Here is a 20,392-nt window from a genome sequence, read left to right as displayed (position 1 = left end):
GATGGATCAAACCCAGATCTGTTGACTGGGTGTGAGTGTTTGATTAGTTCTGATGCTCCGTCCATCACCACCCCCTTTTGTACTACTTTCTTCCCGTGGCACCCACCCTCCCGCAGTCCGATGCCTTCTCCAGCCCCCCACCCCCCATTCCGTGCCTTGTCGCCCACATGCATTCCCGCATTAATCACCACGGACTGCTCTGTCCCGGTGAACCTGACTACAGTCAATTATTCTAGCGAGAGTTTCCAATAATGTAGAAGGGACATAGGCATAGAAAAAGGACACAATTATCAAGTAGTCAGAAGCTTCTTACTACAATTAGCTTTGTCCACCAACCATTTTCAAGTTCGGTATCTCCCTTCGAAAACAATGAAACCAACATAGATTGGCATGTAATGCTACACTTCTGTAGCTGATATACACCATTATGCCACTACCGTGTTTAAGATATTAAATAACTTTACAGGGACCTTAACACTTCTACTTGTTTTTATATTTTGAGGAAATGTGTTTTCAAGCAACTTTGTACAATATAATAAACTGTATTTTACGTTTCAGACGATTTGATTATTTCTATCACCAATACGTTTAGAGCTGCCAGTAGCAAAAAGCCGCTTTGGTGGCGTCGTTATTTGCTATGGTTGTCCTTCTTCCATGTCGGCGCAGGTGCAGGTCCTGCTGGAGCAGAGAACTGCCAGCGGCTCGGATTCACACTTGCGCCTCCTGTGCGCTAACTTGGCAAGATAACAGCTTGCAGGAATCTGAGCACATCCTGCGGAAGCCATGGACAAACTGCCGCCCTATGAGCCCAGTACAGTGTCTGCAGCATCAGTACCCTCAGCCAGGAAGCCCCACAGACCTGCCGTGCCACCAGCTGTGCTGGTGGTAGCAGCAACAGCGGACCATCAGCCTAACATCAGTCTCTGCCAGCTTGGGGACCCTAGACAGGTGAAGTGTCCCTGCTTTACTTGGGGTGGTACCTGAGTAAAAAGAGTATCTTGTTGATCCAGTAGGTGAGTCCAGATGAGCAAGCAATGGATCTGGAAATAGACGAGCAACCTGAGAAGAGCAATGGGAGGATTGTGAAAATGGACCATCAGGGTGCACTAGACCAAAAGTGGGGTTCAGAGAGCACTGCAAAAAGAGTGCTACTCAAATAGTGGTGAGAAGACGGGCGACCAGGTGACGTTAAAAAGAGGGGATGCTATGGAGTACTACAAATCGAGTACTTGTACATCTAATCAGGCCAATGAAACCGTATTATGTTGTACTGTAATGTATTGAGAGGATCAGAAAGGTGCATTCCACCTGTTTGTAATTGTATATGGCGCTTACTACTACTACTGATGGGGGCATTTAGGAGTGAGCCACTACGGGGGACTTTCCATCCGCCACACTTACAGAAGGACAGCTCTTGACACCCCCTGATCTCCGATCCCCTATTAAGTTTCTTTTTTTGTTAACAATCCCAAAAGTTTGGTATGGCCGTTTATCGCTGTTCCCACCGATTCTTATCCTTTTTTTCAGTTTTATATAGCGTGAACTCGACCCGAATGCATTGGAGCTCTTTACACGAGCATCAGTTACATTGCGCATTCATAATTGATAGACACGGGTAGATTAAGTGATTTGCCCAGAATGCCGGGACTCAAACCTAGTTCACCAGCTCTAAACTCGGCAGCTCTGGCTGTTAGGTCATATCCTCTTGTGGCCCACCACTGACGCACTCCAGCCTGGTTATACCCGTCCTTTTGTACGTGTCTTGTCTTTTGCTGCACTATTTCATGTTAATTAATGTTTCATCACACTCACTGCATATCTCGAGGAAGTCCAAAGATCACAGTGCAGACAGAGGTTCCAGCCCAGATCAGCCCACTCCTCAGAACATGCACTTCCCCTGCTGGGACCCCACCGCATAAAAACAAGGGTGTCCCCCTCCTGTAACTGTGCTGCATTAACGTGTCGTGTTTGGGGGCACGGTGTAAGGAGGGTGGCAGGACTGCTGCCCTGGCACTATTCTCACCTGCATTCATGTATTACAGATCCCTTGGAGCGCCAGCATAAACAAGGGGTGTCTGCCTCCTCTGAACAGACACTTTTAAGAGAGATGGCGCAGAGAGGAAAGGAGATCTCTGGCAATGCTCTATCCACCATCTCATCTCAGTCCTAAATGCCTCCCTGCTCTTGGAGAGCAAGAGCCCTCTCTCTGTGGGTTCCCCACACCTTACAATGAAAGGCCTCTGCTTGTTTTTCCACCTCCAGTTTTCGGGTGTTTGACGCCTTTCGGCTCACCCAGCTCTTTATTTCAAGCGGCATAATAGAGCCCTTGCAGCCTCTGTGACCCAGGACCACCCCTAACCCTTAAGTGCCCCCTAACTCTTCAAGGACCGCCATTGAGACCAAGATCAATGAATATCTTTGAAATATGGGAGACTCAGGGGCCCCTTCTTAATATTCTGTAGAGGCAGCATCATTTTGTGTTATGCCACTGCTACTATCTGGGCCCTACTGATATTTTACAGTTGGCATTAATGTCAGGGTCTTTTTTTAAGAGATCAATATATCATTTTTCAGTAAGAAAAATGGAAAAAAGTTGCACATCCCAAAACTGTAAAAATATATTGTAAATGCTGGATAGATATTGGAATCCAATGATAATGCAGTAATTCTTTTCAATAATATTCCTGAAATGTTGTCAAGATGTTCTAACAGTTTCCAGATGATGAAATGAGAATCCACCAAAGTCTTAAGTATAGTGTTGATTGTGATATTCTTTAATACATGTAGGAGACGAATTGCAGCCAACACGTGTTTCGCCTGTACAAAATTAGTACCATGACTTTTTCAAGGCTGTCATACAATAAAAAGAAAAGAAAATTTAACTTTTTATGTTTTAAAAGAATGATGACAAAATTGAATATTATGATACAAACACATATAAAAGAATTTGTGTACAATCCAAAAAAAACATTCCAAAAAAACATTAAATATCCCCTACATTTGTATCAGCTATGAGGATTATTCTCTGATTGTGGAGATGTGAACAGATAACTAAAAGGAAAAGTATATACATACATGCAGAGCATATTGGGTGACTAAGATGAAAAGTAGAAGAAAGAATGAAAATCAAGTAGAACAAATGAGAAAAAGAAGAAACGGTTATCACAGCAAAGAAAGGAGAAGTTTGAGTGATGCTATAAGTGGCATGTGAATAGAAGTCATGAATCCAAGGAAAGTAGGAAAGCAGCCCGATAGTAAAAAGCGATAAAAAAATATATGAAGGCATATGAGGCAATTGAGATGGAAGAAGAAAATCAATCAGGCAAGAAAATAAAGACCGTAGTGTAAAGAATTAGATAATATTATGTAGTCAAGTGTCTAGATACCATAGTAAAATTGAGAATGAGTACAACCCAAAAAGGTGTATACTATAGCAAGGAAGAAAGAGCGAGGTCATTTAGTAGAGTAAAACTAAGAAAGTAGTATTTAAGATAGGGAAACACATTTACAACATACCAACTGACAAAATATGATGCTTAGATAGTCAATAGCGTGTCAAGATTTCCACGGAATCGTATCCAATAAGTAAAAGGTCCCGAATGCAAGCAATCCGCGTCTAATATATGGGTACAAACAAGTATAAGTAAAGTAGTGCTTGCAGATATCGTGCATAGCAGAAAGCCACTAATGGAGGCTCAACAAGTATTTAAAAGGACTGTTTGGAGAGTTCACAAATCTATGGATTAAAAAAACACTGAAAATTGGGTGCCATGAATAGTAATGGCATAATTATAAAGATCAAAATTAAATGTGGTTACACTAACAGTAGTAGTTAATACATCCGTTTAGTATGGTAAATACCCGATTCGTAACGATCAATATAGGAGCAAGAATGGAATATGTATGTCTTGCTCTTGAATCTGAAAGTAAAAAAAAAATAAAAAAAAGGGAAAAAACACATAAGTGTGTAGCGTTGCTGATAAGACCTAAGTAGTGCCTGATGCATTACGCTATTACGATGACTGACTTGCGCCAATGTGTAATAAAGTTTAGGCAAAGCACAAAGACTCACCCCTTAGAGCCGAGTCAACAAAAGCTCATGTAAGGGAAAGGAGGCATAGCCTAAGCAGACTGGATCTGAAGAGTCAAAAGATAAAAACAAAGCAAGACCCTTATTTAGTTAGGTAACACACCAAAAACCACGAAGTTGCTAATTTGGAGTTAAAAAAGTGTGAGTGAGGCTAGAAAAATAGTACACCAACCAAATATCCGAATCTGGGTCAGGATAGAAAGGTAACGCGCATGACGACGCCAAACGTGAAATGTTTTGAAAACCTCAACTTTAAGCAGTGGAACATAATTGGATGCCTATCTACGTCATAGCGTCACATGATCGGAAATCAGAAAGGCGGCCTATGGTACATGAAAACAAGGACGCCATGTTGTAGCATGATAATCGTTGGTCTATTATGAAAAATACGATGATGTTAATTAAAATTGGTATGCTGTGAGGATAAAGAGTGTGTTCCCAGTATGAAAGAATATTCTTATTATAATATCGACCCAAAGACAATAGAATCCTTAGCTGCCACATAAGATCGCATTATCGAAGACAATTAAAGCGGTCTCCAAATGTGTAGTAGCACAGACGCCATATTGTAACATGTTCGTATATCGATGCAAATAGAGAGAGGAGAGTTCAATAATATTTAAGCAAGGATATATAGGAATGTTGAGCATTAAGATTTCAGCAGTATGAGATAAAATTCCGTAAATAAAGGATTATAAAGAAAATATGTGTCTCGGCGATCCAAAAGTGATAAAAACTATGGCTGCCAAATAAGGTCGCAATAATGAAGGCAATATAGGCGGTTATAAAATGTGTAGTAATACAAACGCCATATTATAACATGTTCATATATCGATGCCAGAAAAGAGAGGAAAGTTCAATGTTGTTAGGCAAAGGTATATAGCAATGTTGAACCTTCAAAAATTGCAACGATACGAAGTTATTTGTTTAAAAATTAATTAATTGAATATCAAGTTGAATATCCATCAATGTCAGTATATGGACGTAACGACTTAGTAATGGCGGACTTATATGTGTATATCAAACATATGGGCAACCCTGTAAGGGAATAGTTATTCGAAAATGGAAAAATAGTTCCACTGTATATTGTGAGGTTTGAGGAAAAAAGAAAGGTAAAAAGGCACAAAAAAACACAAATAGCACAAATAATAAGGAAAAGAAGGATAACATGAAAAAGAAACAAAGTACATCATATTAAAAGTGACAAGGAGCATGGTTGTTCAAATAGACAATATCAGAATTTGCAGATATACAAAGACATCTATGCAATACACGATTTCAACAAAGAAACAACAGGCATAATAATGTACAGTTAGTTTTTTAGGAAAAGCCTGTATCTCTCAATCAATGTTAGGTCCTAAGTCAATGGATCTTAATTAAAAAGTGAAAAAGAGCATGGTTATTGAGATAGACAATATCAGACTTTGCAGATAAATGAAGACATCTATGCAATGCATTGTTTCAACAAAGAGACAACAAGCATAATAGTGTACAGTTAGTCCTTTAGGAAAACGTGCAACTCTCGATCAGTGTTAATTCCCAGGTCTATAGATCTTAGTTTAATTAGCCATTTGCACTCTAGTTTCCTCAGCGCTAGGATTTTATTACCGCCCCTAGGATCCCCAACCAATTTGTCAATGCCATGAAATTTGATGTTTAATACTTCCGACAGGTTGTGTTCCTGATTATAGTGTACGGCTAGTGGGTAGTTGATGTTGTTGTTTCGTATAGCCCTGATATGTCCTTGAATACGCTCCTTTAAAGGCCGTATCGTGCTGCCCACATAGATGCGTTTACACTGGCATATAATGCAATATACAACAAATTTGGTGTTGCAGTTGATAAAATGTCTAATGTTATAGATCTGTTTGGTGTTATAACAGAAACTGGTAGTCTTGTCGATTGTGAATTGGCAAACATTGCACATGCAACACTTGAAAAACCCCTTGAGTTTTGTAGGTAGCCAAGATTTTACAATTGGTTTCTCAGTATGAGTTGTTTGTGATGTGTTGTACATGTTGTTAAGTGTCCTACCCCGCTTATACGTAAACTGGGGCTTAATTTTGATGTAAGGGTCAAGGTCGTGATCTAGTTTGAGTAAGTGCCTATGTTTGTGGAAAGAACTATAGATCTCATTGCTATGTGAGTTGTACTGAGTAATAACTGCAATTTGTTTTCTGTTGGGTTGATTCTTTTTCCCCTTACTGTTGTTTTTGAGAAGATCTGTGCGATTTCATCTGTTAATCCTGGTGTGAGCTTTGTTAAGAGTTTCATTATCATAGCCTCTAGTAGAGAAGCGTCTTTTGAGGTCATTGATCTCATTTTGGAAAACCTCTTCGGTGCTGCAGTTTCTCCTCAAACGGGTCATTTCTCCAAATGGAATTGCCCTGATTTGGGATGCAGGGTGTGCACTGCTGGCATGTAAAACTGAGTTACATGCCGTGATTTTACGAAAAAGGTTTGTCTCGACCAACCCTTTGCCTGCAAACAGTGTTAAGTCTAGAAAGTCTATCTGTTGTTTACTTGAATTATGGGTAAATTTCAAATTATACTCATTGATGTTAAGATGACCGATGAACTGGTCCAGATGTAAGTCAGTACCACCCCATATAAGGAGGATGTCATCGATATAGCAACCCCAATACATTATGTTGTTAGTCAAGTGTGGTGGACAAGCTCTCCAAATATGCTGCTGTTCGAAAAAGCCCACATATAGATTAGCAAACGATGGAGAAAACTTGGCCCCCATGGCAACACCCGAGTGTTGTTTGTACCATGTGTCGAGATGTTTGAAGTAGTTGTTGTCAAGAGTAAGTTTGGTAAGATCCAACAGCATCCTAGTGTGGTCATAAAGTGATGCGTAACGTTTAGAAAGGAAATAAGTTAGAGCTTCCATACCTCTGTCTACAGGAATTCTGGTGTATAGATCGTTTACATCGTTTACATCAAGAGATACAAAGGTAAGGTCATCTGTCCAGATGAAATGTTCTAACTTATTGAGAAGATCTTTAGTGTCCTCAATAAACGATGGTAGTTGTCGTACAAATGGTTGCAAAAACATATCAATGTATTCTGATATGTGTTTAGTGGGTCCTCCAATGCCCGAAATAATGGGTCTTCCAGATGGCATTGTGATGTTTTTGTGGATCTTGGGTAATATGTATATGTAGGCTGATCTCGGAGTTGGATTGAATAAGTATCTGTATTCAATCTCAGACAGAAGACCAGCAGAAGTCCAATATCGTAGTGTTTTCTCAATTATGTCAGTAGTGGCTTGTGTTGGATTGGAGCAGATCTTAGTGTAAGCATTTGTGTCTGAAAGCTGTTCCTCAATTACGCCAAGGTAATAATCATTGTCCAAAAGGACAATGTTTCCACCCTTATCTGCTTCTTTAATAGTCACTAGCGAATAACTAGTCAATTTAGAAAGAGCAATTCTCTCGTCCTTGGTTAGGTTATCTTTGGTGATACCTGGATGACGATGCACTTTGTCCTCTAATGAATAGAGTTCATTGGTGACTGCTTTGTAAAAGCAGTCAATCAGATTGTCAGATTGTCAGATGGTAATGTGGTAATAAATGAGGACTTGGGTTTTTAGTCCACGATCAGTTTCAAAATTAGTACTATGTCCAAATCTTGTATGATCTCCTCCATGCTGGGAGTTATTGGGAGATCGTCATCCAGGGACAAGAGCATATGTAAGTTCTGTATGTCTCCAATTGTTTGACCACTGTTGCTAGAAGTATAAATAGGTATAGGCCGCAGTCTTTGCTGAGTATTGAAAAACTTTTTTAATTTCAGCCGCCGTACAAATTTAAACAGGTCAATGTGGACTTCGGAAGTGAAGTCCGGGCTAGACTTTGGACAGAACTTTAGTACATTAAGCTCAATATTGGTCAATGGCTGTTTAGACAAATTGATAATAGATACATCATCATCAATGTTTGAAGCAAGTAAGTTATCACAATTTAAGACAGCATCATTCAAAGAAGTCGCACCGGCACTCAATGGTTCTGTACCCGCGATACTGATCTTGTTACTCTTTTGCTTTCTTCTAGTTCTGTTGTTCCTTCCCCCCCCGTCTAGTTCTTTTCTTCCCTTTGGTTTCTGATTGTTGAATCCCAATCTGGTACCTTTCCTGTATCTTTCTAGTTCGGATAAAAAAGAGGAAGAAGAGGAAGTACCCGGGACATCATTGTTGGTGGTAATAGTAGGGGTTTTTTCACTTCTAGTTTCACTAGTTCCACTACTGATACTGGAGAGGTCAGATTCACTAATAGTGGCTTCAGCACCTCTTCTTGTGTTATCAAGATCCCTGACACCAGCTCTGGGTTTATGTTCATCGAACTTTTTCGCAAACGTGAAGATGCGACCGTTCTTGTAGTCGTTCTCATCCCTCTTAAGTTTGCGAATTTTTTTGTCACGAATATAGTTTTGATGTGCACTCAATACTTCTTTTAAGATTTTAAAATTCTTTTCAATAGTTTCTTTTAGATCCAATTTGTTGATTTCTTCTTCCACAAGTTCAATTTCTGCCAACAATTTGGATCTCCTCCTTTCTGCATGGCGGATGAGAAGACCCATCATGCCAAAAGATGAGGATGAGATCAAGTTCTCCCATTCCTGTAGTAAGTCAGGATCTAAATCCTCGAATGTTGGGAAAATAATCACACGTAAGCCTCTAGGTACCTGTTTTATTTCTATATATTTTTTCAGAGTGGTGAGATCCCACCATCTGGAGAGTTCAGATTTACGTAATCTCTCCAATTTGATAAAGAGTTGTTTAAGTCCCTGAGGTTTAGTTTCCTTTGGAGCAATGCTGGTGGATTGTACACCATGTCCTGAGAAGATGTCATTAAAGATTCTATCCCTTTCATCATCAAAGCCTGCCATGATATAGTGTTTTTAGTGTTGAGAAAAAGTAAGATCAGAGTGATTGCTTAGTCTGATCACGCTTCCAGAGATATTGAGTGCCGGTACCCACTGAATTCACAAATATATGTAGAGGTAGTAGTGTCCCCAAATGGGGATGGACCGCACCTCAAAAGAGACCAAAGGATGTCAATACAAACAATGTAAGAAGCGTATATTATAGGAATTGTTGATAGTATTTACAGGGGTGCTTAGTAGGCCGAGACACTTACTACCAAGAAGTGCCGTAAGCAAATTGAGGATACAAAATGCCGGAAAATATATAAGAAAAATGGCTTAAGTAGCACATCCCAAAACTGTAAAAATATATTGTAAATGCTGGATAGATATTGGAATCCAATGATAATGCAGTAATTCTTTTCAATAATATTCCTGAAATGTTGTCAAGATGTTCTAACAGTTTCCAGATGATGAAATGAGAATCCACCAAAGTCTTAAGTATAGTGTTGATTGTGATATTCTTTAATACATGTAGAAGACGAATTGCAGCCAACACGTGTTTCGTCTGTACGAAATTAGTACCATGACTTTTTCAAGGCTGTCATACAATAAAAAGAAAAGAAAATGTAACTTTTTATGTTTTAAAAGAATGATGACAAAATTGAATATTATGATACAAACACATATAAAAGAATTTGTGTACAATCCAAAAAAAACATTCCAAAAAAACATTAAATATCCCCTACATTTGTATCAGCTATGAGGATTATTCACTGATTGTGGAGATGTGACCAGATAACTAAAAGGAAAAGTATATACATACATGCAGAGCATATTGGGTGACTAAGATGAAAAGTAGAAGAAAGAATGAAAATCAAGTAGAACAAATGAGAAAAAGAAGAAACGGTTATCACAGCAAAGAAAGGAGAAGTTTGAGTGATGCTATAAGTGGCATGTGAATAGAAGTCATGAATCCAAGGAAAGTAGGAAAGCAGCCCGATAGTAAAAAGCGATAAAAAAATATATGAAGGTATATGAGGCAATTGAGATGGAAGAAGAAAATCAATCAGGCAAGAAAATAAAGACCATAGTGTAAAGAATTAGATAATATTATGTAGTCAAGTGTCTAGATACCATAGTAAAATTGAGAATGAGTACAACCCAAAAAGGTGTATACTATAGCAAGGAAGAAAGAACAAGGTCATTTAGTAGAGTAAAACTAAGGAAGTAGTATTTAAGATAGGGAAACACATTTACAACATACCAACTGACAAAATATGATGCTTAGATAGTCAATAGCGTGTCAAGATTTCCACGGAATCGTATCCAATAAGTAAAAGGTCCCGAATGCAAGTAATCCGCGTCTAATATATGGGTACAAAACAAGTATAAGTAAAGTAGTGCTTGCAGATATCGTGAATAGCAGAAAGCCACTAATGGAGGCTCAACAGGTATTTCAAATGACTGTTTGGAGAGTTCACAAATCTATGGATTAAAAAAACTCTGAAAATAGGGTGCCATGAATAGTAATGGCATAATTATAAAGATCAAAATTAAATGTGGTTACACTAACCGTAGTAGTTAATACATCCGTTTAGTATGGTAAATACCCGATTCGTAACGATCAATATAGGAGCAAGAATGGAATATGTATGTCTTGCTCTTGAATCTGAAAGTAAAAAAACAAAAAAGGGAAAAAACACATAAGTGTGTAGCGTTGCTGATAAGACCTAAGTAGTGCCTGATGCATTACGCTATTACGATGACTGATTTGCGCCAATGTGTAATAAAGTTTAGGCAAAGCACAAAGACTCACCCCTTAGAGCCGAGTCAACAGAAGCTCATGTAAGGGAAAGGAGGCATAGCCTAAGCAGACTGGATCTGAAGAGTCAAAAGATAAAAACAAAGCAAGACCCTTATTTAGTTAGGTAACACACCAAAAACCACGAAGTTGCTAATTTGGAGTTAAAAAAGTGTGAGTGAGGCTAGAAAAATAGTACACCAACCAAATATCCGAATCTGGGTCAGGATAGAAAGGTAACGCGCATGATAACGCCAAACGTGAAATGTTTTGAAAACCTCAACTTTAAGCAGTGGAACATAATTGGATGCCTATCTACGTCATAGCGTCACATGATCGGAAATCAGAAAGGCGGCCTATGGTACATGAAAACAAGGACGCCATGTTGTAGCATGATAATCGTTGGTCTATTATGAAAAATACGATGATGTTAATTAAAATTGGTATGCTGTGAGGATAAAGAGTGTGTTCCCAGTATGAAAGAATATTCTTATTATAATATCGACCCAAAGACAATAGAATCCTTAGCTGCCACATAAGATCGCATTATCGAAGACAATTAAAGCGGTCTCCAAATGTGTAGTAGCACAGACGCCATATTGTAACATGTTCGTATATCGATGCAAATAGAGAGAGGAGAGTTCAATAATATTTAAGCAAGGATATATAGGAATGTTGAGCATTAAGATTTCAGCAGTATGAGATAAAATTCCGTAAATAAAGGATGATAAAGAAAATATGTGTCTCGGCGATCCAAAAGTGATAAAAACTATGGCTGCCAAATAAGGTCGCAATAATGAAGGCAATATAGGCGGTTATAAAATGTGTAATAATACAAACGCCATATTATAACATGTTCATATATCGATGCCAGAAAAGAGAGGAAAGTTCAATGTTGTTAGGCAAAGGTATATAGCAATGTTGAACCTTCAAAAATTGCAACGATACGAAGTTATTTGTTTAAAAATTAATTAATTGAATATCAAGTTGAATATCCATCAATGTCAGTATATGGACGTAACGACTTAGTAATGGCGGACTTATATGTGTATATCAACCATATGGGCAACCCTGTAAGGGAATAGTTATTCGAAAATGGAAAAATAGTTCCACTGTATATTGTGAGGTTTGAGGAAAAAAGAAAGGTAAAAAGGCACAAAAAAACACAAATAGCACAAATAATAAGGAAAAGAAGGATAACATGAAAAAGAAACAAAGTACATCATATTAAAAGTGACAAGGAGCATGGTTGTTCAAATAGACAATATCAGAATTTGCAGATATACAAAGACATCTATGCAATACACGATTTCAACAAAGAAACAACAGGCATAATAATGTACAGTTAGTTTTTTAGGAAAAGCCTGTATCTCTCAATCAATGTTAGGTCCTAAGTCAATGGATCTTAATTAAAAAGTGAAAAAGAGCATGGTTATTGAGATAGACAATATCAGACTTTGCAGATAAATGAAGACATCTATGCAATGCATTGTTTCAACAAAGAGACAACAAGCATAATAGTGTACAGTTAGTCCTTTAGGAAAACGTGCAACTCTCGATCAGTGTTAATTCCCAGGTCTATAGATCTTAGTTTAATTAGCCATTTGCACTCTAGTTTCCTCAGCGCTAGGATTTTATTACCGCCCCTAGGATCCCCAACCAATTTGTCAATGCCATGAAATTTGATGTTTAATACTTCCGACAGGTTGTGTTCCTGATTATAGTGTACGGCTAGTGGGTAGTTGATGTTGTTGTTTCGTATAGCCCTGATATGTCCTTGAATACGCTCCTTTAAAGGCCGTATCGTGCTGCCCACATAGATGCGTTTACACTGGCATATAATGCAATATACAACAAATTTGGTGTTGCAGTTGATAAAATGTCTAATGTTATAGATCTGTTTGGTGTTATAACAGAAACTGGTAGTCTTGTCGATTGTGAATTGGCAAACATTGCACATGCAACACTTGAAAAACCCCTTGGGTTTTGTAGGTAGCCAAGATTTTACAATTGGTTTCTCAGTATGAGTTGTTTTTGATGTGTTGTACATGTTGTTAAGTGTCCTACCCCGCTTATACGTAAACTGGGGCTTAATTTTGATGTAAGGGTCAAGGTCGTGATCTAGTTTGAGTAAGTGCCTATGTTTGTGGAAAGAACTATAGATCTCATTGCTATGTGAGTTGTACTGAGTAATAACTGCAATTTGTTTTCTGTTGGGTTGATTCTTTTTCCCCTTACTGTTGTTTTTGAGAAGATCTGTGCGATTTCATCTGTTAATCCTGGTGTGAGCTTTGTTAAGAGTTTCATTATCATAGCCTCTAGTAGAGAAGCGTCTTTTGAGGTCATTGATCTCATTTTGGAAAACCTCTTCGGTGCTGCAGTTTCTCCTCAAACGGGTCATTTCTCCAAATGGAATTGCCCTGATTTGGGATGCAGGGTGTGCACTACTGGCATGTAAAACTGAGTTACATGCCGTGATTTTACGAAAAAGGTTTGTCTCGACCAACCCTTTGCCTGCAAACAGTGTTAAGTCTAGAAAGTCTATCTGTTGTTTACTTGAATTATGGGTAAATTTCAAATTATACTCATTGATGTTAAGATGACCGATGAACTGGTCCAGATGTAAGTCAGTACCACCCCATATAAGGAGGATGTCATCGATATAGCAACCCCAATACATTATGTTGTTAGTCAAGTGTGGTGGACAAGCTCTCCAAATATGCTGCTGTTCGAAAAAGCCCACATATAGATTAGCAAACGATGGAGAAAACTTGGCCCCCATGGCAACACCCGAGTGTTGTTTGTACCATGTGTCGAGATGTTTGAAGTAGTTGTTGTCAAGAGTAAGTTTGGTAAGATCCAACAGCATCCTAGTGTGGTCATAAAGTGATGCGTCACGTTTAGAAAGGAAATAAGTTAGAGCTTCCATTCCTCTGTCTACAGGAATTCTGGTGTATAGATCGTTTACATCGTTTACATCAAGAGATACAAAGGTAAGGTCATCTGTCCAGATGAAATGTTCTAACTTATTGAGAAGATCTTTAGTGTCCTCAATAAACGATGGTAGTTGTCGTACAAATGGTTGCAAAAACATATCAATGTATTCTGATATGTGTTTAGTGGGTCCTCCAATGCCCGAAATAATGGGTCTTCCAGATGGCATTGTGATGTTTTTGTGGATCTTGGGTAATATGTATATGTAGGCTGATCTCGGAGTTGGATTGAATAAGTATCTGTATTCAATCTCAGACAGAAGACCAGCAGAAGTCCAATATCGTAGTGTTTTCTCAATTATGTCAGTAGTGGCTTGTGTTGGATTGGAGCAGATCTTAGTGTAAGCATTTGTGTCTGAAAGCTGTTCCTCAATTACGCCAAGGTAATAATCATTGTCCAAAAGGACAATGTTTCCACCCTTATCTGCTTCTTTAATAGTCACTAGCGAATAACTAGTCAATTTAGAAAGAGCAATTCTCTCGTCCTTGGTTAGGTTATCTTTGGTGATACCTGGATGACGATGCACTTTGTCCTCTAATGAATAGAGTTCATTGGTGACTGCTTTGTAAAAGCAGTCAATCAGATTGTCAGATTGTCAGATGGTAATGTGGTAATAAATGAGGACTTGGGTTTTTAGTCCACGATCAGTTTCAAAATTAGTACTAATGTCCAAATCTTGTATGATCTCCTCCATGCTGGGAGTTATTGGGAGATCGTCATCCAGGGACAAGAGCATATGTAAGTTCTGTATGTCTCCAATTGTTTGACCACTGTTGCTAGAAGTATAAATAGGTATAGGCCGCAGTCTTTGCTGAGTATTGAAAAACTTTTTTAATTTCAGCCGCCGTACAAATTTAAACAGGTCAATGTGGACTTCGGAAGTGAAGTCCGGGCTAGACGTTGGACAGAACTTTAGTACATTAAGCTCAATATTGGTCAATGGCTGTTTAGACAAATTGATAATAGATACATCATCATCGATGTTTGAAGCAAGTAAGTTATCACAATTTAAGACAGCATCATTCAAAGAAGTCGCACCGGCACTCAATGGTTCTGTACCCGCGATACTGATCTTGTTACTCTTTTGCTTTCTTCTAGTTCTGTTGTTCCTTCCCCCCCGTCTAGTTCTTTTCTTCCCTTTGGTTTCTGATTGTTGAATCCCAATTTGGTACCTTTCCTGTATCTTTCTAGTTCGGATAAAAAAGAGGAAGACGAGGAAGTACCCGGGACATCATTGTTGGTGGTAATAGTAGGGGTTTTTTCACTTCTAGTTTCACTAGTTCCACTACTGATACTGGAGAGGTCAGATTCACTAATAGTGGCTTCAGCACCTCTTCTTGTGTTATCAAGATCCCTGACACCAGCTCTGGGTTTATGTTCATCGAACTTTTTCGCAAACGTGAAGATGCGACCGTTCTTGTAGTCGTTCTCATCCCTCTTAAGTTTGCGAATTTTTTTGTCACGAATATAGTTTTGATGTGCACTCAATACTTCTTTTAAGATTTTAAAATTCTTTTCAATAGTTTCTTTTAGATCCAATTTGTTGATTTCTTCTTCCACAAGTTCAATTTCTGCCAACAATTTGGATCTCCTCCTTTCTGCATGGCGGATGAGAAGACCCATCATGCCAAAAGATGAGGATGAGATCAAGTTCTCCCATTCCTGTAGTAAGTCAGGATCTAAATCCTCGAATGTTGGGAAAATAATCACACGTAAGCCTCTAGGTACCTGTTTTATTTCTATATATTTTTTCAGAGTGGTGAGATCCCACCATCTGGAGAGTTCAGATTTACGTAATCTCTCCAATTTGATAAAGAGTTGTTTAAGTCCCTGAGGTTTAGTTTCCTTTGGAGCAATGCTGGTGGATTGTACACCATGTCCTGAGAAGATGTCATTAAAGATTCTATCCCTTTCATCATCAAAGCCTGCCATGATATAGTGTTTTTAGTGTTGAGAAAAAGTAAGATCAGAGTGATTGCTTAGTCTGATCACGCTTCCAGAGATATTGAGTGCCGGTACCCACTGAATTCACAAATATATGTAGAGGTAGTAGTGTCCCCAAATGGGGATGGACCGCACCTCAAAAGAGACCAAAGGATGTCAATACAAACAATGTAAGAAGCGTATATTATAGGAATTGTTGATAGTATTTACAGGGGTGCTTAGTAGGCCGAGACACTTACTACCAAGAAGTGCCGTAAGCAAATTGAGGATACAAAATGCCGGAAAATATATAAGAAAAATGGCTTAAGTAGCACATCCCAAAACTGTAAAAATATATTGTAAATGCTGGATAGATATTGGAATCCAATGATAATGCTGTAATTCTTTTCAATAATATTCCTGAAATGTTGTCAAGATGTTCTAACAGTTTCCAGATGATGAAATGAGAATCCACCAAAGTCTTAAGTATAGTGTTGATTGTGATATTCTTTAATACATGTAGAAGACGAATTGCAGCCAACACGTGTTTCGTCTGTACAAAATTAGTACCATGACTTTTTCAAGGCTGTCATACAATAAAAAGAAAAGAAAATTTAACTTTTTATGTTTTAAAAGAATGATGACAAAATTGAATATTATGATACAAACACATATAAAAGAATTTGTGTACAATCCAAAAAAAACATTCCAAAAAAACATTAAATATCCCCTACATTTGTATCAGCTATGAGGATTATTCACTGATTGTGGAGATGTGACCAGATAACTAAAAGGAAAAGTATATACATACATGCAGAGCATATTGGGTGACTAAGATGAAAAGTAGAAGAAAGAATGAAAATCAAGTAGAACAAATGAGAAAAAGAAGAAACGGTTATCACAGCAAAGAAAGGAGAAGTTTGAGTGATGCTATAAGTGGCATGTGAATAGAAGTCATGAATCCAAGGAAAGTAGGAAAGCAGCCCGATAGTAAAAAGCGATAAAAAAATATATGAAGGCATATGAGGCAATTGAGATGGAAGAAGAAAATCAATCAGGCAAGAAAATAAAGACCATAGTGTAAAGAATTAGATAATATTATGTAGTCAAGTGTCTAGATACCATAGTAAAATTGAGAATGAGTACAACCCAAAAAGGTGTATACTATAGCAAGGAAGAAAGAACAAGGTCATTTAGTAGAGTAAAACTAAGGAAGTAGTATTTAAGATAGGGAAACACATTTACAACATACCAACTGACAAAATATGATGCTTAGATAGTCAATAGCGTGTCAAGATTTCCACGGAATCGTATCCAATAAGTAAAAGGTCCCGAATGCAAGTAATCCGCGTCTAATATATGGGTACAAAACAAGTATAAGTAAAGTAGTGCTTGCAGATATCGTGAATAGCAGAAAGCCACTAATGGAGGCTCAACAGGTATTTCAAATGACTGTTTGGAGAGTTCACAAATCTATGGATTAAAAAAACTCTGAAAATAGGGTGCCATGAATAGTAATGGCATAATTATAAAGATCAAAATTAAATGTGGTTACACTAACCGTAGTAGTTAATACATCCGTTTAGTATGGTAAATACCCGATTCGTAACGATCAATATAGGAGCAAGAATGGAATATGTATGTCTTGCTCTTGAATCTGAAAGTAAAAAAACAAAAAAGGGAAAAAACACATAAGTGTGTAGCGTTGCTGATAAGACCTAAGTAGTGCCTGATGCATTACGCTATTACGATGACTGATTTGCGCCAATGTGTAATAAAGTTTAGGCAAAGCACAAAGACTCACCCCTTAGAGCCGAGTCAACAGAAGCTCATGTAAGGGAAAGGAGGCATAGCCTAAGCAGACTGGATCTGAAGAGTCAAAAGATAAAAACAAAGCAAGACCCTTATTTAGTTAGGTAACACACCAAAAACCACGAAGTTGCTAATTTGGAGTTAAAAAAGTGTGAGTGAGGCTAGAAAAATAGTACACCAACCAAATATCCGAATCTGGGTCAGGATAGAAAGGTAACGCGCATGATAACGCCAAACGTGAAATGTTTTGAAAACCTCAACTTTAAGCAGTGGAACATAATTGGATGCCTATCTACGTCATAGCGTCACATGATCGGAAATCAGAAAGGCGGCCTATGGTACATGAAAACAAGGACGCCATGTTGTAGCATGATAATCGTTGGTCTATTATGAAAAATACGATGATGTTAATTAAAATTGGTATGCTGTGAGGATAAAGAGTGTGTTCCCAGTATGAAAGAATATTCTTATTATAATATCGACCCAAAGACAATAGAATCCTTAGCTGCCACATAAGATCGCATTATCGAAGACAATTAAAGTGGTCTCCAAATGTGTAGTAGCACAGACGCCATATTGTAACATGTTCGTATATCGATGCAAATAGAGAGAGGAGAGTTCAATAATATTTAAGCAAGGATATATAGGAATGTTGAGCATTAAGATTTCAGCAGTATGAGATAAAATTCCGTAAATAAAGGATTATAAAGAAAATATGTGTCTCGGCGATCCAAAAGTGATAAAAAACTATGGCTGCCAAATAAGGTCGCAATAATGAAGGCAATATAGGCGGTTATAAAATGTGTAATAATACAAACGCCATATTATAACATGTTCATATATCGATGCCAGAAAAGAGAGGAAAGTTCAATGTTGTTAGGCAAAGGTATATAGCAATGTTGAACCTTCAAAAATTGCAACGATACAAAGTTATTTGTTTAAAAATTAATTAATTGAATATCAAGTTGAATATCCATCAATGTCAGTATATGGACGTAACGACTTAGTAATGGCGGACTTATATGTGTATATCAACCATATGGGCAACCCTGTAAGGGAATAGTTATTCGAAAATGGAAAAATAGTTCCACTGTATATTGTGAGGTTTGAGGAAAAAAGAAAGGTAAAAAGGCACAAAAAAACACAAATAGCACAAATAATAAGGAAAAGAAGGATAACATGAAAAAGAAACAAAGTACATCATATTAAAAGTGACAAGGAGCATGGTTGTTCAAATAGACAATATCAGAATTTGCAGATATACAAAGACATCTATGCAATACACGATTTCAACAAAGAAACAACAGGCATAATAATGTACAGTTAGTTTTTTAGGAAAAGCCTGTATCTCTCAATCAATGTTAGGTCCTAAGTCAATGGATCTTAATTAAAAAGTGAAAAAGAGCATGGTTATTGAGATAGACAATATCAGACTTTGCAGATAAATGAAGACATCTATGCAATGCATTGTTTCAACAAAGAGACAACAAGCATAATAGTGTACAGTTAGTCCTTTAGGAAAACGTGCAACTCTCGATCAGTGTTAATTCCCAGGTCTATAGATCTTAGTTTAATTAGCCATTTGCACTCTAGTTTCCTCAGCGCTAGGATTTTATTACCGCCCCTAGGATCCCCAACCAATTTGTCAATGCCATGAAATTTGATGTTTAATACTTCCGACAGGTTGTGTTCCTGATTATAGTGTACGGCTAGTGGGTAGTTGATGTTGTTGTTTCGTATAGCCCTGATATGTCCTTGAATACGCTCCTTTAAAGGCCGTATCGTGCTGCCCACATAGATGCGTTTACACTGGCATATAATGCAATATACAACAAATTTGGTGTTGCAGTTGATAAAATGTCTAATGTTATAGATCTGTTTGGTGTTATAACAGAAACTGGTAGTCTTGTCGATTGTGAATTGGCAAACATTGCACATGCAACACTTGAAAAACCCCTTGGGTTTTGTAGGTAGCCAAGATTTTACAATTGGTTTCTCAGTATGAGTTGTTTGTGATGTGTTGAAGATGTTGTTAAGTGTCCTACCCCGCTTATACGTAAACTGGGGCTTAATTTTGATGTAAGGGTCAAGGTCGTGATCTAGTTTGAGTAAGTGCCAATGTTTGTGGAAAGAACTATAGATCTCATTGCTATGTGAGTTGTACTGAGTAATAACTGCAATTTATTTTCTGTTGGGTTGATTCTTTTTCCCCTTACTGTTGTTTTTGAGAAGATATGTGCGATTTCATCTGTTAATCCTGGTGTGAGCTTTGTTAAGAGTTTCATTATCATAGCCTCTAGTAGAGAAGCGTCTTTTGAGGTCATTGATCTCATTTTGGAAAACCTCTTCGGTGCTGCAGTTTCTCCTCAAACGGGTCATTTCTCCAAATGGAATTGCCCTGATTTGGGATGCAGGGTGTGCACTACTGGCATGTAAAACTGAGTTACATGCCGTGATTTTACGAAAAAGGTTTGTCTCGACCAACCCTTTGCCTGCAAACAGTGTTAAGTCTAGAAAGTCTATCTGTTGTTTACTTGAATTATGGGTAAATTTCAAATTATACTCATTGATGTTAAGATGACCGATGAACTGGTCCAGATGTAAGTCAGTACCACCCCATATAAGGAGGATGTCATCGATATAGCAACCCCAATACATTATGTTGTTAGTCAAGTGTGGTGGACAAGCTCTCCAAATATGCTGCTGTTCGAAAAAGCCCACATATAGATTGGCAAACGATGGAGAAAACTTGGCCCCCATGGCAACACCCGAGTGTTGTTTGTACCATGTGTCGAGATGTTTGAAGTAGTTGTTGTCAAGAGTAAGTTTGGTAAGATCCAACAGCATCCTAGTGTGGTCATAAAGTGATGCGTCACATTTAGAAAGGAAATAAGTTAGAG

At 37.9% G+C, this 20,392-nt stretch overlaps 1 long non-coding RNA gene across 1 annotated transcript in view; it reads left to right on the top strand.

The window, feature by feature from the left end:
- Positions 1–671: 671 nt before the first annotated feature.
- LOC146854988 (uncharacterized) overlaps positions 672–20,392 on the top strand; it is a 57,999-nt gene continuing 38,278 nt past the window's right edge. The window contains exon 1 of the long non-coding RNA XR_014981265.1: positions 672–948. This is a non-coding gene — a long non-coding RNA (uncharacterized LOC146854988). The remainder of the gene's footprint in view (positions 949–20,392) is intronic.

The sequence above is a fragment of the Triturus cristatus genome, chromosome 4_1 (genome assembly GCF_964204655.1).
Source record: "Triturus cristatus chromosome 4_1, aTriCri1.1, whole genome shotgun sequence".
Classification (NCBI taxonomy): Eukaryota; Metazoa; Chordata; class Amphibia; order Caudata; family Salamandridae; genus Triturus; species Triturus cristatus.
The sequence above is the reverse complement of the archived record's forward strand: the minus strand, read 5'-3'. Positions and strand labels throughout refer to the sequence as shown.